Source organism: Mirounga angustirostris, unplaced genomic scaffold (genome assembly GCF_029215605.1).
Source record: "Mirounga angustirostris isolate CCGP_5_RB_7025 unplaced genomic scaffold, mMirAng1.0.hap1 SCAF_1, whole genome shotgun sequence".
NCBI lineage: Eukaryota > Metazoa > Chordata > Mammalia > Carnivora > Phocidae > Mirounga > Mirounga angustirostris.
Genome location: NW_026991709.1, coordinates 129,974,491 through 130,001,018, shown reverse-complemented (window position 1 = coordinate 130,001,018; position 26,528 = coordinate 129,974,491). Strand labels below are relative to the sequence as shown.

Below are 26,528 nucleotides of genomic sequence, written 5' to 3'. Positions count from 1 at the left end.
TGTGGAATTAAAGCAGGCTTCATGGAAGAGGAGGTGACATGTGGAAAGAGGCAGTTGACATCTTCAGGGTTGGCTAAAATAACCAGGTGGCTTGGTTCTGCTTTGAGACAGGCCCAAGAGTTGCTCGGATTCAGACATTGTTTACTGCAAACCCGCTTCCGCACCCTGGGCGTCAAGGAGAAGGCAATATATTTGCTCATAAAGCATTTTACAAGCCTGAGCAATGGGGCATGGATTGTAAAGGGCTCTAACTAATTCAGTGCTGGGGTAGAAATAGCTTCAACATGTGGGAGGAGAAGAACCAAGTGGGTAATGTGACAACTGGGGATTGGAAACAGCCGGCAGAAGGACTGGTCTGCACCTTCCACTCCTGGCAGAGAGCAGGTCTATCAGGACCATAAGCAGATGGCTGGGCCGGGGAGCCTCAGCAGCAAATCTGGGGCTGGGTAAACTGTTGTCCTGGGTGAAAGTGAGTTCAGGGATGGTCAGGAGAAGGGGACAGAGGAAGAATCAGAAAGAGAGCGGCCATCTCCCCAACCCAGAGCCCTGAGCAAGGCAGAACCATGATTCCTGAGCTTGAGCATCAGTTCAGAAGGAGGCTCCTGCTGGGGGTGGTCAGGGAGGGCTTCACGGGGGAGGGAAATCTTGTGACTTGAGTGGAGACTTTCCAGGTCAGTGAGGACTGGTGGGAAAGTAGAGAACAGCCCACAGGAAGTACATGGCTCCCCCTGTGCTGCTTCTTCCCCTCCCCCTGCAGCCCTGTCCTTTGCTGTGAAACTGGGGTACCCTCCCACTGTGACTCCGGCCCAGTCCTGTGCTCTCTTTGACCAATAGGATGAGACAGAAGAGAAGGCGTGCAATAAAGGATTAACTCAGCAAGTCCGATGGTCCAAACCCTGAACGTTGCAAAGGAAGCTTTGGCCCTGGGCTGGTACCTGGTTCCCAGAAGGTAAACCTCTAAGTCCTCAGAATAGCCTGCTTGTTAGGAGGGAGGCCTGGGGCTGGGCCAGATAGTGATGCTAACAGTGTTATTAACGATGGGGTCCTTGGGCTCCCTGGTATCAGCTTGATCTCTGGAAGGACAGGAAAGGAGGCTCAGTCGCACGGCAGTCAGCCGAGCCTGTGTGACCAACCCCCAGTGAGAACCCTGGGCACCATCTAATTGGCAATGTCCCATGTATGCTGTCACCCATGGTTGCTGGGAGAAATAACACCATCTGTGGAGCTCCACTGGCGGCTTGCCCCTGATGTCTCTTACACTCTGACCTGTGAGCTAGTGCTGATTTACTCTGTATCCTTTTGCTAGGGCAAATTGTAGCCTAAGTATAACAGCTCTGCTAAGTTCTGTGACTCCTGGTGAACCTGGGGGTGGCCCTGGGGACCTCCAACCTATGCACGGTATGCCAATCCTGAGCCTAGGCTTGAAGAAGCCTTAAACATTTTTCTCTTTGTTCTCTTACATTCATTCAATTGCCTTGGGAAGAGTAGGCTTAGGGCTGCCCACTAGTCCAGGAGGGGAAAGAGAGATATATGGAGCAGGGCCACTGCCAAGAGGTTTAGCCTAGATCCATTTACCCCCAGCTGGCTGTCCAGGAGTGAGCCCCGCTGAGAACAGCAGAACCACCCAGCTGCGCGACCTGTCCCAGACCCCAGGCTGACCTACAGGCTCATGAGAAATAATATACACTTGTTGTTTTAAGCTGCTGAGCTTTAGAGTGCTGTATCCACCATGCAGCGGTAGAATCGATAAAGCCCCAAACAACTGTGGTGGCCCCAGCCTTGCTCTGATATCAGGGCCTTGAAGGGCCTCTGCAAGGCGGTTAGTCTGAGGGACTATCCGTCCCCAACTTCCAAGTCAGGATAGAGTCACAAAGCAGACAGCCACGTAGCTTCACTCATGCACATGCAAGTGATCAGTGTCTCCAAAATATGCCCAAGTGTCACCAAGGCTTGGAGGAAGGGGCACAGGTGATCTGGAAGCGGGTTTAGGTAAAAGGAAGAAAGAGCGGGTCCCAGGGAGAGAGGCAAAAAGAAGAAAAAGAGAATAAACATGAGGAAAAGGACTGTATGGAGGGCGGTGTGGGGAAAAAATCTTGGGAATATTTTTTACAACCTTCCATCAGGTTTATGTACTCTTATACCAGGCAGCATGTATCTTCCAAAATGCTACAGGCTTCCCAGGCTCAATCCTGGATGCATTTATGTCTTTGCTCAGGCCCCTACTCTTCTTGGATATACCATTGACCTTTTGGACTTCAGCACAGTTTTGAATTCTCTGGCTCTGACTCTCTGTACCCTCCCTCAAACAAGGTTTGCTTCGTCTCTGGATCTATCCACTCCCAACTTCCCTGGTGTCCCATCCCTATTTGATGGAACCCAGGCTGATGCCCTCTAGCCCAGGACTCTACTGACCACCTGTGGTAGGTCCGATTACTTTAGAACAAATATTCACTACCTTTACCCCAACTCCTTGAAGGGAGTTGCTCACACACACACTGATGTAGAGCTTGGCCATGTGACTTAGTTTTGGCCAATGAAATATGAGCGTAAGTAAAACTTTTCTCATTCCAAGCTTATGTCTTAGGGGACATCATGTTTCTGCCTGTTCCTCTAGGAGATTCTGATCCATGAGAGACCATGCCCCAAGTCCCCTCATCTCATGTTCAGAAGGAGACATGGGGGGTAGATGTGAACTTGATCCTCAGCTTGAAATAGAGCTACCTTGGTCAACTCACAGGCATTAAAACCAATTTGGGGGCGCCTGGGTAGCTCAGTTGGTTAAGCAACTGCCTTCGGCTCAGGTCATGATCCTGGAGTCCCAGGATCGAGTCCCGCATTGGGCTCCCTGCTGTCAGCAGGGAGTCTGCTTCTCCCTCTGACCCTCCCCCCTCATGCTCTCTCTCTCTATCTCATTCTCTCTCTCAAATAAAGAAATAAAATCTTTAAAAAAAAACACAACAATTTGGAAGCAGCTTATTATGTAGCACTTTATAATGGTTGCTGACTACTGCACCACCCATGAAGGGGGAGAGCCAATGTCTTGCTGAAGCGGGATCACCATTATGACATTAGCTACCACAAATCACTAATTAAGGAAAATTCTTTTTATAGACACTTCCATAAGCCCATTCTTGGTATCAACATTTTTTTTTTTTTCTGAGCGAGAGAATGAGAGAGAGCACATGAGAGGGGGGAGGGGCAGAGGAGAAGCAGACTCCCTGCCAAGCAGGGAGCCCGATGCGGGACTCGATCCCGGGACTCCAGGATCATGACCTGAGCCGAAGGCAGTCGCTCAACCAACTGAGCCACCCAGGCGCCCCGGTATCAACATTTTTAAGCCGCATAGAATTTGGCTATTACTTGTTCGTGAGATTTGGGGAAATGATGCTAAAACATGAATGCTCTGAAGAACACTCAAGGGGGCGTTGGTCTACTATCACCAGTCCAAATGAAGGCAAGATACTAAGTGTCATTATCATCTCAGGGAAAGAAAGTTGTGCACAGGCACATTGAATCCCCCCCCCCTTCTTTTTCATTTGGCTACTTTGATGTGGGAAGGAATGTAAGTCTGAGGGGTATGGGAGAGCTCACTTGGTATCCAGCTACAGGATGTGCTTATAAAAAAAGATTTTGCAGGGGCACCTGGGTGGCTCAGTTGTTAAGTGTCTGCCTTCAGCTCAGGTCATGATCCCAGGGTCCTGAGATCGAGCCCCACATCAGGCTCCCTGCTCCATAGGAAGCCTGCTTCTCCCTCTCCCACTCCCCATGCTTGTGTTCCCTCTCTCACTATGTCTCTCTCTGTCAAGTAAATGAATAAAATCTTTAAAAAAAAAAAAAAAGATTTTGCAAGGGCACCTGTGTGGCTCAGTCAGTTAAGTATCTGTCTTCGGCTCAGGTCATGATCCTAGGGTCCTAGGATCTAGTCCCACATCATGGTCCCTGTTCAGCAGAGAGTCTGCTTCTCCCTCTGCCCCTCCCTCTGCTCATGCTCTCTCTTGCTCTTTCAAATAAAAAAATAAAACCTTAAAAAAAAAAAGATTTTGCAGACCTGATAAGATACCTTGGAGTATGTGAAGGGTTGCCATGGGGAAGAGGGATTAGACTAGTTTTCTACGTGAGGTGGAAGACATAGGAGTAAAATCAATATTCAGAAGAATTCTCTGAAAAGAGACATCATGTACTGCCAAAGGAGAGGAGTTTTCCATCACCAAAGCTATTTATGTGTTGAATGGATGGCCTCTTTCATTCAATAATGAAACTCAATAAATTCCATTCAGTAAATATGTCTGTGGAGCCTGCCACATTCCAGGTATTACTCGAGGTGCTGCGTGATGAACAAAGCAAGCATAGTAGCTTCTCTCCTGGAGTTTTAAGTCTGGTGGTGAAATTAGGTATTATACATGCAACACAGAAGTGGACATATAGTGGCAAATTGCAGAAAGTGCCTTAAGAGTATAATGACTGCTTTACATTGGGTGGCCAGGGAGGATATGTAACAGACATTTGTCACTAATGTGATTGATTACTTCAGGTGCTTGAAAACCCTTTTATCTCAGGCATATAGGCCCTTTCCCAGGACCAGTAAATGACTTGAAGTGGTCCTAAGCAGTCAGTGAACTCTCATCTCCCTTGATTGGTGACTTGGTTGTAGGGAGGTTATTTACCAATGAAATTAAAGTCATTTGTGGCCAATGAGATAGTCAAAGTCTGCCGGGTAGGCCTTATTAGAAAATTTTGCTTTATCCATTTGTCTGTTGAAGGGCATTTCGGCTCTTTCCACAGTTTGGCTATTGCGGACATTGCTGCTATGAACATCGGGGTGCATGTAATGGGTGAAGGAGATGTGGTCCATATATACAATGGAATATTACTCAGCCATCAGAAAGGATGAATACCCAACTTTGCATCAACATGGATGGGACTGGAGGAGATTATGCTAAGTGAAATAAGTCAAGCAGAGAAAGTCAATTATCATATGGTTTCACTTATTTGTGGAACATAAGGAATAGCATGGAGGACATTAGGAGAAGGAAGGGAAAAATGAAGGGGGGGGGAATCAGAGGGGGAGACAAACCATGAAAGACTATGGACTCTGGGAAACAAACAGGATTTTAGAGGGAAGGGGGGAGGGGGGGATGGTTTAGCCTGATGATGGGTATTAAGGAGGGCATGTATTGCATGGAGCACTGGATGTTATGCACAAACAATGAATAATGGAACACTACATCAAAAACTAATGATGTATTGTATGGTGACTAACATAATAAAATTAAATTAAATTTAAAAAAACTAATGATGTACAGTATGGTGCCTAACATAACATAATAAAATAAAAAAAGAAAAAAGAAAATTTTGCTTTTTGATAAAAAATGGACAGACTCAGATGGAATGGCCTTTGCTCTTTGTCTTTCCTTCTTCTTTCAGACTGAAATATTTGGATGATGCCTGGAGGAATGGCAGTTATCTTGCAACCATGAGGCCACAGGTCAATTACCCTAAGAGTAAAGGGATAGAAAGACAGGAGAGCCTGGTTCTTGACAATATTGCCAAGCTGCTTCATCAGCTCTGAACTATGTACTTCTGACCTCTTAAGTGAGAAAAATAAAGCCCTATTTGTTTAAGCTAGAGAAGTTTAGTGTTTGCTCACTTGCAGTAAAACACATTCCCAACTGATGAGTCCAATAGAACTCTACTGATGAATCATTGAACACCACATCAGAAACTAATGATGTACTATACATTAGCTAATTGAATTTAAATTAAAAAAAAAAAAGAACTCTCCAAGGAAGTAACATTTACTGAGACCTGAGAGATGAACACATGCTATTTGAGTGGAGAATGAGACAAAAGCATTGCAGGTAGAGGGGCAGCATGTGTAAAGACTGTTGGCAGGAAGAAGCTTGGCATGTTTGAAAAAACTAAAAGAAGGGCTGGTGATCTGAAGTTAAGGGAGCAAAGCATAGCCAGATCAGGCTGGGCCTTGTAGGCTGTGATAAAGATTTTTCTTTTGCAATCCACTTCACATAATTTTCAACATTTAAAAGATTGGAGTAATGCAGCACACCTTCGAGTCACATGTCACCATTGTAAGCCATGTGCTCTCCCAGAGTGCACGGCATGTGCTACTGATTTCTTGCTGAGCCTGGACAAACATTGCCCTCTATCTTTCCCTTAACGTGATTAGTTGTGAATGTGCAGCCAGAGTAGGAAAATGGGATAAAATATTTGGTGGTTTGATTACTGGCTGGTTTACTTTGGTGCTAGCTATTGATTATATAAAGAGAAAAGTAGCCATCTTTGCCCTTGGAATATGGATTCAACCATTTTTGCTTTGATAATGGAAGGCAGCTTTCTACTGTTCATCATTAAGTCCTTCAGGAACCTCGGTACTTTTTTTTTTCTTAGTATGAGGAGAGTTGATAAAGGTACTATTTTCAAACTGTAGGGAAACCCCAAGGCATGAAGCAGTATTTTTGAGGCTGGTAACCAGAGATCTAGTATTCTCCTTCATTTATTTCACAACTCTTTGTAATACATATTTTTCATTCTTTTGGTGTATATCTTCCCGACACAACTGATAGGCTCTGTTTCATTCATTTTTGTATCAGTCAGGGTATTTTGGATGAAAGCAAGAGAAATCAGTCTGGCTAATGTAAGAAAAAGGAAACTCATTGGAAGGACATCTGGAGTTAATAGTCAGGCTAAAAAACAGGGCTTGGAAACAAGCAGGAACAAGGCAACTCTAAAAAGTAGGAAGCTAAAATGGCAGGAAATGTTCTGTTAAAAACAGCCTGATTGGGGTATGAGATCCCTGAATGCCAACTTGTTTTCAGTCTCTTTAATAATCTGTTTTGATTTAAAATCCAGAGCGAGAACACTTAATTGGCCTGACTTAGATCATGGGCTCACCCTTGTCTTGGGGAGGGAAAGAAGCCTCATTGGACTGGATCCATAAGAGAGAAGTAATCTCTATTCTAAAAAAAAAAAAAAAAAAAAAAGCATTGGTTGGCTCTTCCAAAGGGGAGAATGTGTGCTGCCTAGCCTCAAACAAGGTATCTCCTGGGCCACTGTATTGATGCCTGCTGAATATCCAGACAGGGTAGCTACCCAATAAAAACATTTGTTCAGTGAATAAATGAAAACTTACTTCTGGGTGAAGTTCAGAGCTTGCTCAGTACATATGCTTAAAAAGAAGTGATTGTAAATGCCAGTCTTGGTGCTTTGGAATATAAACCTCTTGATGCGTTTAACAATACTTGGCACCACACATCCTGACTTAGTGTCATGGAATCCATAAGCAACTGGGGCTACCTGGGAGTCATATACCTTCAGCCAAGGGCAAACCGAAAATATTCCTGAAATGTCATACCCAGTACTACTTTTAATGACCTCAGAAGATGGTAATTTGTATCTCTTTGGGTAACTTTCTCTGGCATTATCCAGGAAAATTTCCTCTTCAGTCTTTAAGGACATACAACCCCTCACTCACTGAGCCACCTCATAAGAGATTGGGCAATAAGACAGGAGGCATTTGAAGGGAGTTTTCTCTCTTGGTGTCTCAGGAGGACCAAAAAATCTATGGCCTTCCCTTAAACAGATGTATTTATTGAGGGGGAAACTAGATATGTGAGAAAGGAATGTGGGGAACTGAGTGAGAGCTTGGTCTTATCTGGCTAGTTGGTGGAACATTCTTATACCTCATGGTTTAAGGATTTATTTTCTTCTCAGGATTTGTGAGTAAAATATTTTTAATTTTCAGAACAGGAGAGAACAAATACATTTCCAGATTCCATTTCCAGGGCCCTTTGGCTACATTCCCAGTGCCAGAAAACTTTCTTCAAGGGTCCTAGGCCAGACATCTGGGTTTCCAGATGAGTTTTGTAGCCAAGAAAATTTTAGAGAGGAGACATGTTTCAGTTATCCTTTGTAGATTTATGAACCACCCCCCAAAACAGTGACTTAAAATAGCAACGATTTCTAATTCTTCATGATTCTGTGGACAGACTGATATCAGCTGAGTTGTTCTTCTATATTCGGCCATGAGTTTGACTGGGTCTGGGACATCCAAGATGGCCTCTCATCCTCCAGGACCTCTCACTATTCAGTAGTTCAGCCCAAACTTCTCAATATCATGGCAGTTGACTTTCAAGAAGGAGCATTTCAAGAGGACAAGCACTGACGTGAATTCGATTATCAAGCCTCTCTTGGCATTATTTTGCTAATGTCTCAATGACCAAACCAAGTCTTGTGGTCAAGTGCAGAAAGAGTGTGGGAGGGGACTACACAAGCATGTAAATGCCAAGGATGGTTCATTGGAGGTCACCAATGTATCAATCTACCCCCAAGAGAGCAGGGCAGCTGTGCAGGCTGAGTCTCCCCAGTTGTCAGTAGGTTAGGTAAGGATGCATAACCCAATATCTGGCCTATGACTTCGCAGTTCCAGAAATTCACTGTGATTGGGGTGCATATAGCCTCATCATTTTCTCTGCAATTGCCTCTTATCTACAGATCCTGCCAAAGAGATGAGTTTAGGTTGTCATGCTTTTGTTTCAAGATCCTGTCTCCTTTATTTTTATTCTAAGCCACTGGTATTTTTGAGGTTATTTATTACACAACATTATTATGCCAGTAGCTGACTGATACAAATCTCAATGTTAAAGGTCCTGATTGGCCAATTTTCTGCTCCACTGATCATTGAAGGCCTCAGTCTCCTTAATCTTGTGGTTCTACCAACCCCTAGAGTATGATCCTGATCTGCATGTTTGGACCCTCATTACAGGCCTGTTCAGGTATCATCTTTGGGAAGAGGAAAAATGCATGGAGAAGCACATAGGTAATATTTAAAGGTCAAAACTTGGAAGTTGAGAGCATCATTTTCACTTATATACAACTGGCAAGAATATAGTTACATGATAACCCCTAACTGAAAGGAGGTTGCAAAATATAATCTCTACCTGAGTAGGCAGGTATCCAACTACAGTGAAAGAAAAGGAAAACAGCTTTTGGCAAACGATTAGCAATCTCTTACAGATGGGGAAAATGGCTAAAAATCTTTGAAGATTTTCATGGATAGTAAGATAGCATGAGTTATCATAGTGACATAGTTTCTGAAACAAACTAGACAGTGAAACAAATTTTATGCTGACTGATAAAATGTGATAGTCCTGTTTTTTCTGTGCTGTTTTGACATTCCTCCATAGTATAGTGTCCACTTCATGGTCACCTTTTAGGAAAGACAAAGACAAACACAAGTGTATTCAGAGGGAGTGAACGGGGTGATGAAGGCCTCAAAAGGAAGTCATAAGCAGAATGGTTGAGGACTTGGGGACTTTAACATTAAAGATAATATTTGGGAAACAAAATGACTGCCTTCAAATGTTTTAAAGTATGTTATGGTGAAAAGAGATAAAATTTATTCTGTAAAGTCTCCAGGAATAGATATAAGATAATAAAAGGAAACTACAGAGGAATATATTTATGTTCACTATAAGAAAAGAATATTCTAGCAGTGAGGTCCAAAATGATTTAAACCTCAGATGCATTTGGGATTAGAAGCGACTGAAAAAGTGCTAGCACTTGTCTAGTACTTACAATGTGCCCAGTACTGCTCAGACGCTTTCACATACTATTCCTTCCAAACTCTTAAAGTCTATAAATGAAGAGGCTGCACCTTACATCTTTCTGAAGTCTTCTGAAAAGGCCACTTTCCTCCACATTAATTCGTACTAGTTCCTATCTGAGAGTTTTCTCTTTTCCTGATTTTGTCTCCAAATTCCGGGGAGGCAATTTACTGCAACTCCACATACTCTTCTTCAAATCCTATTTTTTGGGGACTCACTGATAATCCTGCAGAGAACATATGTGAGTTAAATATGTGGGGTGGAACTTCCTAGGGAGAAAACCCTGGGGATGTTGTATGTATACCAAGTTGTGGGTTCTGTGGTGGATGGAGAAGCTGGCTGTGGCAGGGAAAGAAGGAATCACTTAGTAACTTCCCGATTCCCAGCAGAAACCCAAGATCCTTGAGAGGGACTAGCATAGTTTTGTGGTGGCCCTCATGTCTATTGCATTACCACATGGGGGAGTCTAGAGAATGCTGCCAAGGAGGGTGAGTGGGCTGGTTTGGAAGCTCTGTCCAATGCACAGATGTCCAGTGTCTTCCACATACCTCTTCTGGGAACTAGTGGGGAAAGATGCATTTTCTGATATATTAGGAGTTCCTCTTTCTTAACAAGAGTTAAGAGTCTCTTTCTTATTCCTTGTACCAAATTTTCTGGATTTCCCAGATGTTTCCACTTGCCTGTCTTTAAGTTCAACAGTCACTTCAGTCAATCCAGAACCTCTAATGTTATGTTATTCTACCAGTGGGAATCCCAAACAGGAGCTAGAAAGTGACATTGAGAAAGAGACCCTAAAACTCCAAATCTCCTTAAAGGGTGTAAGAAGCTTTAATGTTTTGTACACACCTGCAGTAAGTGGTAAGAACTTCCCGCACATTCCCAGGAAATTGAGAGAGTTGAGAGGGTGAGGTAGGAACCTATATGGACACATAAACATCCCAGTTAAGCTGTGAGGAAGGTGCACAGAGGACAGTTCAAGGCCCCTGGAGTCATAAAGTGGCATGCTTGAGGAGCCTGCTTGGAGAACAAGGGTGTCCTACCTCTCACACCCACCCATACTCCACCTCCCGGCCCCCAGTCTCTTCTTATGTCTTTGAAGCCCTAGAGCCTCATATTTGGCCAGATGTTAATAGGGCTTTGCTATGCTCAGGAGTCACAGGCTCTAAAGTGTGATTGGGAAGGTTCTGGTCTTATGACCTTGTGGAATAGAATGCTCAGAATCCCATTCAGCCTTTCCAGTAATGAGAGCTCCAGTCAGCCTCCTCTGACTTACCTAATGGAAAGCATATTTCACCACAGCAACAATAATTTTTTGCAAGACGACAGGATGTAGACTCAAATGAGAAATGTACATATTCTTTCTACTGACTTTCTAAGGCCCCTCTCATCTTTTGTCTTCAGCTACTCTTGTGATAAGTGCTATCAAATTAGCTGAGAACACTTCCAGCTGAGCATCCAAGAGGAGTGGACCCAAAGAAAATTGGGGATGGATATGATGTCATGACTCTTCATCAGGATTATTTCCTTGTTCTAGATTCTAATAAAGTGAAATTACTGAGTTAAAAGATATGAACATTGTTCAGGACTTTGATACACATTGCCAAACTGCTTCCAGAAAAGTTATACTATCACTGCTGTCTTGGATTATTTTTCATATTTTAGTCCCTTAGCAATGTCCTTTTTCTAAACCTAGTGGCTATACTATCTTCCTGAATTATATCACCAGTCCCCATTCTTAGAACTTAACCCCTACCTTTGACTTAGAACTTGCCCCACTCGCTAGGGGCTGGGAATATTTGAAAATTGAGTTTAGAATAAATCCTTATTCCTATGTGAAGCTCCCTCTCTGGGATTACACCAGCCCATTACACACCCAGCACACTAGCCATACCTTTGAAATGAACTCATCACATTAACTGGCAACATTTTGTTAGTGAAGGAAATAAGGAAAGGCGACCTTCTCTCAAAAAGAAAGAAGTGTCCCCAGGAAATCTCAGGTTACCTCCTATAGGTTATTTGTTTAAATGTTCCTGTCATTAAAGTATTTGCATTGTCTCTAGTCTCTTGATGGGGAACAGAGTAAGGAAGACAATTAGGAAAAAGAAATATTGAGATCTCCATTAAATTGCCCTCCAGTTTGGGCTATGTAATTAATTAGGCTGGTTTTGGCCACAAGTAACCGAACAGCCAACTCAAAAAATAATTTATAATCTCACACAGAACGGTCCAACAATATTTTCAAGGGCACTGACTCTTTCATCTTCTACCCTGTCTTTCTCAATGTGACGGCAGCATTGCCTCCATGCTAGCTCCTCTCAGTCACAAGACAACCATGACCATTTGTTGCTGCTATAGCCTCAGTCAGTTTCATACATGTTGAGTCTAAGATGTCTATTAGACTCAACATGTATGAGTGGAGAAAGCATTTGTGTGTATGTCTCTGGAGGTTAGGAGAGAGATCTGGTCTGGGTATATAAATTTATGAGTCACTGGCATAGAGGTGGTGTTTAGAACTATGAGACTGGATGAAGTCATCAAGAGAGTGAATGCAGACTGAGGAAAGATCAAAGATGGATCTCTAAGGACTCTAGTGTTAAAAGGTTAGAGTGAAGTGGCAGAGCGGGCAGAAGAGCATGAAAAGAAGCAAACAAAGAGATGGAAAGAAAATCAGAGAGTGTGGCAGCCTAGAATCCAAGCATAGGAAGGGACACCAAGGAGGAGGGAATTATCAACTGTGCCCAGGGCTCAAGAAAGAGGACTAAAAATCAAGAATTAGATCTAGCAACACAGTCATTGCTGTCCTTGATAAGCAGGTTTCATTTAGTGTAGGGACAAAATCTTGTTTGGAGTGGCTTAAGAGAGAATGGTTGGAGAAGAATTAGATACTGTGAGTTTAGAAAAATTTTTTCAATTTTGCTACAAAGGGAAGCAAAGAGGATATAATTGAAAGATTTTTTGATGGGAAAATAACAGCTTATTTGTATAAATAAGAATGATCTTTAAGATAGTGAAAATTAATGATATAGAGGAGAAGAGACAAATGGTTGGGGTAAGGCCTTTGAGTATACGAAATGTATATGAATTCCTCTTAAAACAAGGTATTTCTTTCTAGAGGAGCACAGATAATCCATCTATAGTATTGGGTGGGAAAGCAGATGGTGGCTGGTGGGAGTTCATAGAAGCTCTTCTTCAATTGTAAAGAACAAGGTCATCTGCTAAGAATGAGGATGGAGGGGGTGGAATTGGAGGTTTGAGAAAAAAGAAAGAAAGAAAAAGATGTGAAATCATTGTGTGAAGGTAAATAGACTAGGAAATACAGTGTGACTGGCAGAAACAAGAAGGGCACATTTGAAGTTCATGCCTATAAAATGGGAATGATGATAAAAACACGACGTCAGGCTGTCATGAAGATGAAATAAGTCAATTCATGTAAGGTAATCAGAATAATGCTTGGCATGTGGTAACGCTGTGGAAGTCTTAACCATTATTAGTAGTAGCAGAAAGGGACAGATTTGTTAATTCAGCAGAACTTGAGCAACTTGGGCAGTGGGTGAGATTCCAGTTGCGTTATACTATTTATTATCATAGATCATATGTCTAATAGTAAATATAAGTAATAATAAATACAAGAAATAGCAATTAAACTAGGAGAAGGCAGAACACATTTATCTTGGGATGACTTTGAAGCACTCACTCACTCACGTCTACTTTATGGCAGCCCTTAATTGATCTAAGTATTAGAGATCAGGAGAGCTGTTGCCCTGTTGGGGGTGAGTGGAAAGGGGAGTGAGGAGGTCTTCTGAGATGCAGGCAATAATTCTGTTTCTTGATCTGATGCTAGCTACATAGGTGTGTTTCATTTGAAAAAAAAAAGGTATCAAACCATACACTTGAGATATTTGTACCTTTCTGTGTGTGTGTGTATGTATACATATATATATTTCAATAAAAAAGTTTTAAGCCCATAAAAATTTAACTTAAAATTTTTTTTAATGAGCATAGAAACAGGGAGATGAATGTCTGCTAATGTCAGTAGACTTCCTCAGAGAATGATAAGCTTGATCCTTATTTAAATTTTCCTTTTTTGGACTTAAGCTATCTCAAGTGGGTTTCTTCAGGCTGGAGGACGAGTCATTGATCCCCAAGACCCTCCTCCTGGGAGGCAGCCCTCCCTAATGACAGATTTGGGGCCCAGAACTCTTCCCTTCTCTCTCCCGCATCCTGGTCATCTTCAAAAGTAGATGACTCTATTCTCTGCAGAAAGTTAAGTAATTTTCAAATTATTAATCTCTACCATCTCATCAAGATCAACATTTTCAAATTCTGCTAAGAGTCTTGAGTTCTTTGAGAAAAGATAATGTGAACCACTAGTGACTAAATCTCATCTAACAAGTCTCTCCAAAACAGAGGCAGGGTCTAACTACAAATATAAACTACAAACTTGCCTACCAAATGCTCTACCTCCGCAAAGGAAAAGCAGCATCTCTCATCGGCCTGGGGTGTGAGATGGGGATGCTGGAGACTGGATCATCAGCCAACACAGTGTCAGGACTCACAGTCTGAGATGTCTTATGATCAGCCCCGACAATTGAGACTGTGGTTAAATTTATGCTCTCAGAAGCTTGGTGATTTATACCCCCACTCCAGTCCCCTAGATGCCTTTATGAGAAAATAGAAACCAACTCGGAGTCCAATTCCTCCCATACAACTTCAAGAGGACCGATATCCAGCCCATGAAGCAGAGGTGGCAGAGCAATGACGTGCTTGCAGCCAAGGAGAGATCAGACCCTTGGCGCTGAGCTCTAACCCTCTCCAGATGGCTCAGTTGCCCAAACCTAACCCAGACCCAGATAAATGAGGCAGCACCTTCTCTAGACAGGCTCAGATTGACCCAACTTCAGCCAATGCAGTAATTATTGCAAAGCCAAAGCTATGGAAACTCGACTCTTGATATCTGTTCTTCATGTGTCTTGTATGACCATTTTCCCTCTAACCTTTCTTTTCAGATGGAATGGATGACTTCACTTGCCTCTAACCACAATGATTAAGACTTAAAGACTATGTTTGCTTGGGAATAAAATCTGGCTTCAGTAGAATCATTCTGCCTCTATGTGGATTATATGTCTCCAGATCTCCTTGTACTGACTAGAAGACAAGAGTTCTGAGACTGAGTGCTTCTGGCAAGTTCACTTACTGTCATGGCCTAGTGGGAACTTTATTCATTTACAACAATTTAGCGAGCACCTATTTCTGTGCCATCAACCACTCTATCTACTAAGAATATGTCATAAACAAGATAAACAAGGTCCCTTCTGTCATAGGGTTTACATTTTAGAGAGAGGGAGATAGGCAAAGAACAAGTAAAGAGATAAAATTTTAAAAGACAGTTTCAGCTGTTGATAAGAGCTGTGAATAAAAATGAAACAATGTGGTGAGAGCAAGAGTGGCTAAGGTGGGAGTGAGCTGCTTTGGTGGGGTGGCAGGAAGAGACCTCTTTGGGGAATGTCACATCTAAGCTCAGATTTAAACTACAAGGAGGTGCATCCAGGCAAAGATCTGGGAGAGGTATTCCAGGCAGAAAGAAGAGCAAGTGCAAAGGTTTGAAGGCAGGGACCAGCTTGGTGTGTTCAGGAACCAAAAGAAGGTCAGTGTGGCTGGAGTAAAGGAAAGAAGGCCAACGAAGCATGTAGGCGCTAGATCATGTAAGATTGTGCACTGTGATAAGAAATAAAATTTGCCTGCCTGAAAGGGATGGATCACTCAAATGTACTGGGTAGCACCAAAGGGGAAAAAATCGTTTTGAATGTGAAGGAGGGCATATAGCAAAGCAGTTAGGAGCTCAGGCTCTGGAAATAGAACTCTCTTGGGCTATATCCCAGCTCTACCACTAGGCTATGTGAGCTTAGGCAAGTGGCTTAACCTCTTGGGGCCTCAGTTCCCTTATTTTAAGTTAAATATAATAGTAGTTTCTACCTCAGAGATATTATTTTGTTTTGAGGATTAAATAAGTTTATATCTTTCTGGAGGTTAGGATAATTCCTGGCATGTGGTAATGCCTATATTTTAAGTGTTTCATGGTTGCTGTGTTATTACTATTATAGACTTATTGATAATGAGGAAAGGACTTTCAATGTGCTCTTTACTATGTTACATTTTACATTTTTAAATGGTTATTGGGATCACATTGTCACAAATTGCATTACATGCCCTTAATTCTTCCTTCCCTTTCTTCCCCTGCCATGGTTTCTGTATTAGTCTGCTAAGGTAAACAACAGAAATTTTTTAAAATTTAAAATTAATAAAATTTGGGGTGGCTCCAAAGAACAAATGATCCAATCAAGAAATGGGCAGAAGACATGAACAGACATTTTTCCAAAGAAGACATCCAAATGGCCAGCAGACACATGAAAAAGTGCTCAATATCGCTCAGCATCAGGGAAATCCAAATCAAAACCTCAATGAGATATCACCTCACACCAGTCAGAATGGATAAAATCAACAACACAGGAAACAACAGATGTTGGTGAGGATGCGGAGAAAGGGGAACCCTCCTACACTGTTGGTGGGAATGCAAGCTGGTGCAGCCACTCTGGAAAACAGTATGGAGGTTCCTCAAAAAGTTGAAAATAGAGCTACCATATGATCCAGCAATTGCACTACTGGGTATTTACCCCAAAGATACAAAAGTAGGGATCCGAAGGGGTATGTGCACCCCACTGTTTATAGCAGCAATGTCCACAATAGCCAAACTGTGGAAAGAGCCAAGATGTCCATCGACAGATGAATGGATAAAGAAGATGTGGTATATATATATATACAATGGAATATTATGCAGCCATCAAAAGGAATGAGATCTTGCCATTTGCAACGACATGGATGGAACTGGAGGGTATCATGTTGAGTGAAATAAGTCAAACAGAGAAAGACATGTATCATATGATCTCACTGATATGAGGAATTCTTAATTGCAGGAAACAAACTGAGGGTTGCTGGAGTGGGGGGTGGGATGGGAGGGATGGGGTGACTGGGTGATAGACACTGGGGAGGGTATGTGCTCTGGTAAGCGCTGTGAATTGTGCAAGACTGTTGAAGCTCAGATCTGTACCTCTGAAACAAATAATGCAATATATGTTAAGAAAAAAAAAAGAAGAAGAAGAAGGTAGCAGGAGGGGAAGAATGAAGCGGGGGAAATCGGAGGGGTAGACGAACCATGAGAGATGATGGACTCTGAAAAACAAACAGGGTTCTGGAGGGGATGGGGGTGGGAGGATGGGTTAGCCTGGTGGTGGGTATTGAGGAGGGCACATTCTGCATGGAGCACTGGGTGTTGTGCACAAACAATGAATCATGGAACACTTCATCTAAAACTAATGATGTAATGTATGGGGATTAACATAAGAATAAAAATTAAAAAAAAAATTTTTGGGTGGCTCAGTCAGTTGAGCAACCAACTCTTGGTTTCAGCTCAGGTCATGATCTCATGAGTGGTGGGATCGAGCCCCGCGTGGGGCATCGTGCTCAGTAGGGAGTCTGAAGATTCTCTCCCTTTGCCCCCCCCCCCACACTTGTGCCCACACATGTGCACACACACATTCTCTTTCTAAAATAGATGAATAAATCTTTGAAAAAAAATTAATAAAATTCTTAAACAACGGAAATTTATTTTCTCACATTTTTGGAAGCTAGAAGTCCAAGATCAAGGTATTAGCAGGATTGGTTCCTCCTAAGGGCCGTGAAAGGCAGATCTTCTAGATTTGCAAATGACCATCTTCTCTGTCTCCACATTGTCCTCTCGCAGTCTGTGCTTCTCTGTCCAAATTTCCCCTTTTTATGAGGCACCAGTCATTTCAGATTAAGGCCCTCCTTAATGACCTCATTTGAACTCAATTACCTCTGTGACGACCTTATTTCCAAACCAGGTCACATGATGAGGTACTGGGGGTAAAGATGTCTACATAGGAATTTGGTGGACATAATTCAACAGCTTCACTGAGTGGAATACACCTCTTCATCCCACTTATTTAGGGCTTGATCATATGACTTGCAAATAGAATGTGAGCAGAAGTGACAGTTTCCAATTCCAGGGCAATATCTCACGAGACATTACATGTTTCCACATGCTCCTCTTGATCATTTGATCCCTGCAATCAGGATGTCATGCCCTGGGTCACCATGGTGACTTTAGTCAGAGTTTCAAAATGAAACTAAGCAGAACCTAACCTAAAGTCTTGAGTCCAGCCTAGCCAAGCTGATCCACATCTGGCCCACAATCACCTGCAAATTAATTGGCAAGAAATAAATATCTGTTGTTACAAGCCACTAGAAGTTGTGGAGTTATTTGTCATGCAGCGTTATCACAGTAAAAACGGACTAATAAAACATGAAACATATTTCAAATATTTGTCACTCAGAATATAATAATCAACTGGGTTTTTTTTACACCCCCATTTTCCAATCTTGATCCTGATGCCTACATACTTTTTTTTAAGAAGGCTCCATGCCCAGTGGGGAGCCCAATGTGGGACCTGAACTCATGACCCTGTGGTCAAGACCTGAGCCGATATCAAGAGTTGGTTGCTCAACCAACTGAGCCACCCAGGCGTCCTGCCTATATGCATTTTTAGTGCTATTTAATTATGTGTCATTATCATTTCAGGCTCTGATTTTTTTCTATTTAGCACCATGTCAGACACTTCTCAAGCAGCTTCACAGTTGTCCTAAGAGTCAAATGTCCTGTCTACATAGTACCTCCATCATCTGCTCCTCTCTGGGGGTCTCCTGTGAACTCAGGCCATCTCTACCACAGTTTGCTTAGTCCTGACCATTTCTAATGCTTCCAGATTGTTGCAATTATAAACACTGTCATAAAAGGGTGTGGTAAAGCCAGGCTGCCTGCAGGCCTGCCTGCTGACCACCAGGAGGCCCCCAGGATGTGCCAGGCTTAGCCATCTTGCCACTGGTCCCTGAGTGGTCTTCAGCCTTGTTGAATTTTAGAAGCCCAACTGTGTCGGTGCTCCTGAATTAATCAGATGCAGAAAGACAGTGATGTAAACCAAACCTATGCATTTCCAGCAAGGAGGAGCTCGCCAGGTCAGGGATTGAATAGCTTCTATCCCATAACGAGGGTTTCCACTTTCCCAATACTCTTGTTCTTGAGGAGCTAAATTTGTCCTAAGATTGGCGAATTTAGAATCAGAACAAGAGGGGAATGAGGACTCTGAGGGCTGTTTCATCCAGCCTGGGAGGATAGGTCTGATGAGTGACCACGCAACACTGTGCTGGAGACTCAGGTCTCTTATCTCAGGCCTGTGCTGGACAGTCACTGAGTCCCTTACTCTCTGACACTTTGGTGTTTCTATGTTCTCTAAAGAGGAATCAGAGGGCCTCAGCTGCTGGAGATGGGGTGAATTCCCCTCCTCAGATTGCTTTCATGTGGCTGAAAACATGTACTGTCACCACTTGGGATACTACATTCAGACTAATCTCAACTAATACACTTGAAGTATTATAAGAATATTTGGAATCAGAAGACCTAGGTTTGAGTTTTCATATCTTATCAGTTTCCTGGATGGCCTTGGCTGAAAAACTTAACCTCTTCGAGCCTCAGTTTCCCCATCTGCCCTTGTAGGGCAGACTTTCTAAGGTCATAAAGGTGAACACATTTTCAGATCTTGTTAATCGTTGTTTCTATGGCTGTCTGGGTCTCCCTTCCATTGCATAGAATTCTCCAGACTCACCTAACTCCTTGCAAAGTTTGCCAGGGTAGAATGCACCAATGTCTGTTATACCCCAAAGAGGCCCAAAAAATTCCCTTAAAAGGGAAAACAGTAGCAGGTGACATAAATAGCTGCCTACCTTCCACACACATCTCCACTGCTCAGTGACCCGAAATTCCATCCTTTGTCTCCCTTCTTGAACTCTCATTAAAGAATGGCTTTAATTTAGGGGCCCAGGGTGGTGTTGGTGATGTATGGAGATCCTAGCAAAATGTCAGGGTGTGCAAAAGTGACATGAGCCATGATTAGAATGGCTAACAATAATCAAGATAATCATATCTCATGCCTTTCATTTCTCAAAGTACTCTTGGAAAAAAGTACAAAGTAATCTTCAGTATTTGTAAACTGAACAGCATCTATACCAAGTGCTTCTGTGGTTTGTCTTCCTCTTCATCTTCTAGGTGTATTGAAAGCGGAAGTTGCAGGTGACAATTAGCAACGGGTGTTTGTGTGTGTGTGCAGCTGTGCATTCGTGTGCACACCTGCACACACATGGGGGAACACGAAAAAAACAAGGGGAGGAAAGAGAGAGGGAGAGAGATAAAAAGTGGGAGGAAAAGAAGGTGAATAGAAGAAGAGGAAGGCGAGACATGCTAGCCAAACTCAAAGAGCGTTGCAATAAATTCCAGAATAATACTTCATTATCAAAGATAATACTTTCTCAGTGTTCACAAATTGCTGCCCACTCTCCTGAGCCCCCTATTCCTGGACTCAGATGATATAATCAGTGTCAGGTTGGAGCTCTGGCAAGTCTGATGGGATATTTTGATGATCTCCCAGAAGGGCCCAGACTCAACTATTTTCTAGCCGAAATCCTTATTTCTGCCTGTGACTCTCCATGAGGTAGGCATTATCATTATGTCTGTTTTTCAGAGCAGAGAACTGAAGGCTGTAGGCCACTAAGGAGTTTGCCCAAGATCAAACAAATAGTGAGAATTCAGATGTCAGTCTGCCTGCAGGGCCCGAGGACATAACAGGTGTGAGCATAGTTAGAAACACACCTGCCACATGGTAGACATTCAACACAGCTACCACCTTCGCTACTACTAGATGTCACCACCGTGTCCAGGGAAATGGGTGATTCCTGCCAGGGCTGGCCAAATCAATGCTCTACCATCTTTGCTTTTTGCATCTCTCAGCTTGGCTGTGGATGTGTCTTATTAAGTAAGCCTTAGTCTTGTATTGGAGCTTCCAAGATGGTTCTGGGAATTGCTACATAGTGGGCAGGAAAATCCATAACCACTGACCTGGACTGATATACACAGCATATTCAGACAGAGCTGTTATTAGTTGAAACACAACAATACAGCCAACACATCTGTTAAAATATTGAAATCCTTCCAAACTAGTTGTTAAGTCATCACTAACCCCAGCTCCCCAGTGCCCACCACCATCCTGGAAATCCCGGCTCTCCCCAAAGGTATTCCCTCAATGCAGCAACTGCAATGGTTAATTTTATGTCACTTTTATTGGGCCACGGGGTGCCCAGATATTTGGGTAAACCTTATTCTGAGTGTGTCTGTGAGGGTTATTTCTATATGAGATTTACATTTGAATCAGTGGACTGAGTATAGCAGATTGCCCTCCCTGAGGTGAGTGGCCCTCATCCAAACAGTGGGAGACCTGAATAGAACAAAAAGTCTGGGCAAGAGGGACTTCTCTCTGACTGACTGTTTCAAGCTGGGACATTGGTCTCTTCCTGCCTTTGGACTCAGACTCGGGCTGGGACTGACACCACCAGCTCTCCTGGGTCTCCAGCTTGCTGAGTGCTGCTCTTGGGACCACTCAGCCTCTCTAGTCACGTGAGCCAATTCCTTCTATATTGGAAGATAGATAGATGATAGATAGACAGATGATAGATAGATACACAGATAAATAGAGAGAGAAAGACAGAGATTCAATTTGGTAGATATAGATATTGATATCGATATCTGTTTCTCTGGAGAACTCAGACTAATACATCATCTAAAGGGTTGATGCCTAACCAGCAAGCAGCCTCTGGCACCGTCCTTGAGCCAGTGTGGCAGAGTATCATTGAGATGAGTTACTGCTGGAGAGCCCCCCGTAATTAAGCATGTTGGCTCCCGCAACAGGTGTGTGCATCTGGCTATGCCCGGCAGCCACTTCCCTGGAGAGCACGGAGGGGCTGGAGGAGGAGTCACGGGTTCGACCTTCTAATCACACCGGGTCCCACCCATCCTGCTGTAAGAGAGGCTGCTTCTTCCGCCAGCCCAACATCAGTGCCTGTTCGTCCGGCCTGAGCCAAAATGCTTCGATAAATCATTGCCATCTGTGGGTGGAATCTACTGAGGGGAAGTGGGGGGCCCCCCCGAGAGCGGACTGGGCGTGGTTTGCTAGGAGAGGCACAGCCCATAGGTGTTTGGCTTGTAATAGGTCTGTGTCCAAGATCCAGATCCCAGTACCTCTAAGTCCCTGTCCAGAGCCCACGTGAAAGGGAACCTCAGTTTTGTCTTCATTCTTCCTGGGCCCACTCACACACAGACTCAGATGGGAAGGAGCTGTATGGTCTTTTCCACTGCGTATATTTGCCAGTATAATCAGATGTCGAGAAAAATGTATGTCATCAAATAAAGAAGTCGGTATGTCCCAGAAACTTCTGTAGGAGGGGGAAAGACTCAGAAAAACCACAGGGAAGTAGACGAACTCCCAAGCTGATAGGGAGTTGCCATTGCTGTGTGTTGTCTTTGCTCAGCAGTAAAGCCGACTCAACACCGGGGCTTTTTAAAAAATCATCAGTTCCTGCGTGTTAGTGCAGGTTTAGCTGCAGTCTTCAGGCCTCTGATGCTCGTCGTTCTGCGTGAGAGATGTGTGAAAAGACGGAATGCGTTCTTGTGTGAGTGCGGGGATAAAAGCAGGAGGAAGGGTGGGAGAAGGAGAATATAGAAAGCAGAATTAAAGCAGCATTTGAGACAGATGGCAGGAGAGGAAACTAAGACATTTCCTTTCTTGGCGTAACTGAGGCAATGGATCAGAGCTGAGTGTTGAGCTCCAGAAGACCGCTGTGTGAGAAGCCCCGAGGGCGAGCACTGGGTGGTACCTGGGAGCTGGAGCAACCCAGCCAGGGGTGCGCATGGAGTCCCGGAGCCTCCTGCATGGGCGGCTCTCTGTCCCCTCACATGTCTAGGTTAGACAAGCTGACCGGAGACCAGCACTGGCATCCCCTGGTGAAGATCCACGTTGCTGCTTAGTCTTCAAATATTTCTCCTTTCCCTTCCCGAAGCTTTGGGATTTGTCTGGTTCTGCCCTCGGGGGAGGGTGCAAGCAATCCTCTTGGTGGCTAGATATTGGTGGCAAGCTCCAGATGCAGGACTCTTGAGTGGCGGCTGAAGGCCAGAGGATGCCAGGACCCCCAGAGAGGAAGGGCAGACTCCTGGGGGCTCCCCAAGGATGAAGATCACCAACCTGGCAGCCAAGGTAGCATGGGTTCCTTGGTCTCGCCTGATAATGGTCCAGGACGTGTGCTGCTATGGCTATGGGAAGGGAGCGAGGAACGAATGAAGAGTTTCCTGGGCCTAAATAAGTGTTTGGCTGGACTCATGCTGTCTCCTTGGCATGCTAAAGTGTCAAAATGTCACTCAACTCTCCCAAGGTCCTGTGAGCCAGTCCGATCTCTGACCTACTCAGAGGAATTTTCCAACACCCACGACATCAATATGACATGAAGCAATTCTCTTTCCCTCTGAGCAGAGGGCGAGCTGTAGCAGATTGTATTGTTCAAAACAGCTGTTACGTCTCCCATTGTACATGTTCTTCTGGAACAGGGGTCAACAAACCATGGCCTGTAGGCTAGCTATCTGGTTTTGTGATGGAAGTTTTACTGGAACACGGTCTTGCCCATTTTGTCGGTGGCTGCCTTCGTAGGACTGCGGGGAGCTGCGGCTTCCCAGTGGGCACCGGGAGAGCTCAAGCAGAGTCTTGCTGGCGTGAGTCGCACATCTGAGTACCACTCCGATGCACCACTTTCCCTCGCCTCTGCTGGCCTTCCTCCACTGAGGTGATGGGCTGCAGCCTCAGGTCCCCTCTCCACTCCTCCAGCCCCCCTGAGCCCCACCCCAGCTGTCTGGGACCACCTGCCTAGCCTTCCCTGTGACTCTCCTCCTTTGCACTTCTTAGGGCTGGAATGCAGATGCAATGGTGGGCCACTGCCTAGGCTAGGAAGGAACAAAGAACAAGCAAGAAAAGGGGAAAGCCAGGCACTTGAAAGAGGTCACAAATTTAAAAGATGCCTTTCTTTCTGGAAGGACTCGTAGGGCTTCCCCCACAGGGCAGCTGTTAATTTAAATTACTTCCAACCCACAGCAAGACTTGTCTTCCTCCAAGATGGGTCAGTTCCCAGGATGGCCCAGGGCAATGTCTGTGCAGCTGAAGGGTTGAACTGTCTCAGGAAGCCAAATGGACAGCCGAGAGCACTGGAGATAGGCCCTTGGGGATGCACATGCTGTAGCAAAGGCATTGACATGCCATGTCCTCCCCCAAGAATTGTGGATAATTCCAAATGGACTGGCTGCTCTGGGGAAAGGCACACAAGTTCATCCGAAGGGTGGAGGTCAGGGCACAGTGGGCAAACACAGCCACGTCATTTTATGGCTGATTTAGTAGCTGTTTCAGCTGGCTTAAATTTCTTCGAGCATTTAGCAATTAACCCCTTCTTAGCGTGTTCCGGAAAATAAAGTATCTTGTAGGGTCCACCAAGCATTCAGCTCAGGTCCACAGCTTGCTGTCTATGTGCTCCCTAGCAAAAGAGCTGGTGATGGCATTTGTGTAAACAGATCAGGTGCAATTTACTGATTTGTGCAACACCCTTCCATGGACTTTTTCCCAGGTACAAGGTTTGGTTACAGCCTTTAAAGAATTGATTGTACTTGACTTTTTCATTATTGAGGGTGAAGAGGGAGAAAGTTAATGAGCCTGAAGACCTCAGGCCTTCCTTTGGATCTGCAGACATTTAAACTCTTGGCACCTCAGTTTCTTCCTCTGGAAAGAGGATGCGGAATTATCTACCTTGCAGGGATGTCATGAGGATCAAAAGGGTAATCTGGATGGAACCTCTGTAAGCCGTAAGGTATTAAAGGCAAGTGAGAGATTTATTCAAACTAGTTCCCTCCTCTCATACCCTCTGTCCTCCTTCCACACACACATAAACTCCAAGTGTGCAAACACAAAGTTTGCTGTTAAAATTATAGATGATCAGACCTGGAGGTGCTTGATTTTATTCCAGCTCCCTGTTTACGTTGTCATCACAAAACCAAGCTATGATTAGACCAAGAGCTCAGGCTAAATGAGTCCCAGATTTGGCAGGATTTGCCTCTAGTATTTTGACAAGAATGTGTGTGTGTGTGTGTGTGTGTCTGCATGCATATGCACATGCACATATACACACGCATATCACTGTAGCACTCGGGCGGACTCTGCAAATGTCCCTCCGAGACACTCAATCAAGGATCCTGCATACTACTACATTCCTCTGCATTCTCTTTCTCTTTCTCATGGATATGCAACAAAGAGCTGTTGGTGGAAGGCTCTGAGGGTGTTAGGCTGAGCCTGGGTTCTCCTTCTGGGCCCAGTGTGTGGGATTCTTGTATATTTATTGCATTTAGGGTTTCTACAACTTCATTCATTTTCTTTCTCATGCATGATCTTTACACTAGTAAGTTGGCAATGGTTTATAATCCCACACAAAGCTGCCTGCCTTAACATGCTAGCTGTTGCCCTGGAAAAACTCGCCTTGGGTTCTATAAGATCTCTTTCCCTTGCACTTCCAACATAGATCCTTTATTGTAGGATATAAGTCCCAGAAGAAAAGAATCCCTGCCCCTGAGATAAATGTATCAATTGTAGAGACAAGGGGGAAGAATCATAAAATCATAAAAATTTGCTTGGAATCCTGAATGTAAGATTCTGCCATAATTTCCTCTCCTTCCTGTTAAAAGAGGGGGGTGGGAGGATGGGTTAGCCTGGTGATGGGTATTAAAGAGGGCACGTTCTGCATGGAGCACTGGGTGTTATGCACAAACAATGAATCATGGAACACTACATCAAAAATTAATGATGTAATGTATGGTGATTAACATAACAATAAAAATTTTTTTTAAAAAATGACCTTGGGCAGGAGGAGAATGGTGGAGCATGGCTGTGACTACTCCAACCAGATCATTTCCACCAGCTCATTCTCCTGGAATTTCCATTCCTTGGAACATTACTACTGCTTAGCAACGTGGCCTAAAGAGCCAGGCTGACATCTTTGGTGGATTTTGAAAGAGAGTCATGCCTTAGATGAGGCAGTTTCAACAAAGAGCTGCAAATTCAGTACTCCCTACTTACTCCTTATGCTCATCCTGATGGTGTGAGTTTTGGAGGGACAGAGGCCAAGGAATCTTGTCATTTGGTGAAATACACAAAAAGGGCACAGTTGAGCAATTTCAGGAAAACCGTAACCCAAGGTGAGTTCAACATACATTGTTTTCTACCATCATTTGCAATCAGAGGATTATAAATGGAAGTCATTTTTTAAAATACATAAATTATTACTGACGTAACTATTAGCATTCTTGCTTCCTGAACTCCAAAATGTTTGTCTTCATTTTACAGACCATCAGATGTCTGTCTCCTAGATCAGCTATCATCCCAGACCACCCTCCCCACACCACTCTGGGCATGCACTGGCCTGCCCCAATCTTCTACACTGCTCTGCCACTTTCCCACTGGGCCCTTCAGGTCTCACATTCCTGCCATTGTTAAAAGCTTCTAGAGCCTTGCCATCTTCTCAGCCTTCCTTTTCGCCTCTTGCCCTGACTCTGGAAGCTAGGTCTGCCCTGAAGACACCACCTCCCCCTGAGCCCAACCAAGTGGAGTCTGCTTTGTTCCTTCAATATTACCCTCCTTGCTCCACTACCGCTTCCAAGCCATTTTCCATTCTTCTACCTGCAAAACCCCAGCTCCTCTGAAGCTCATGACTCCAACCTAGACAAGCCCAACCTCTTTCTGGTCCTGTGTTCTAACAATCCCTATGGGATCATCCCTTAATCATGGAGGTTTCCAGCTCCTGGCCCCCTATCTTTCTCTCCACTCTGGCTCTGCAACCACAATTTCAGATACATATATGGATGACTCA

At 44.0% G+C, this 26,528-nt stretch overlaps 1 long non-coding RNA gene across 1 annotated transcript in view; it reads right to left on the bottom strand.

The window, feature by feature from the left end:
* Positions 1 to 26,528, bottom strand: part of LOC123863844 (uncharacterized) — a 118,801-nt gene that overhangs the window by 16,809 nt on the left and 75,464 nt on the right. Inside the window, exon 3 of the long non-coding RNA XR_010410675.1 lies at positions 17,292 to 17,894. This is a non-coding gene — a long non-coding RNA (uncharacterized LOC123863844). The remainder of the gene's footprint in view (positions 1 to 17,291; positions 17,895 to 26,528) is intronic.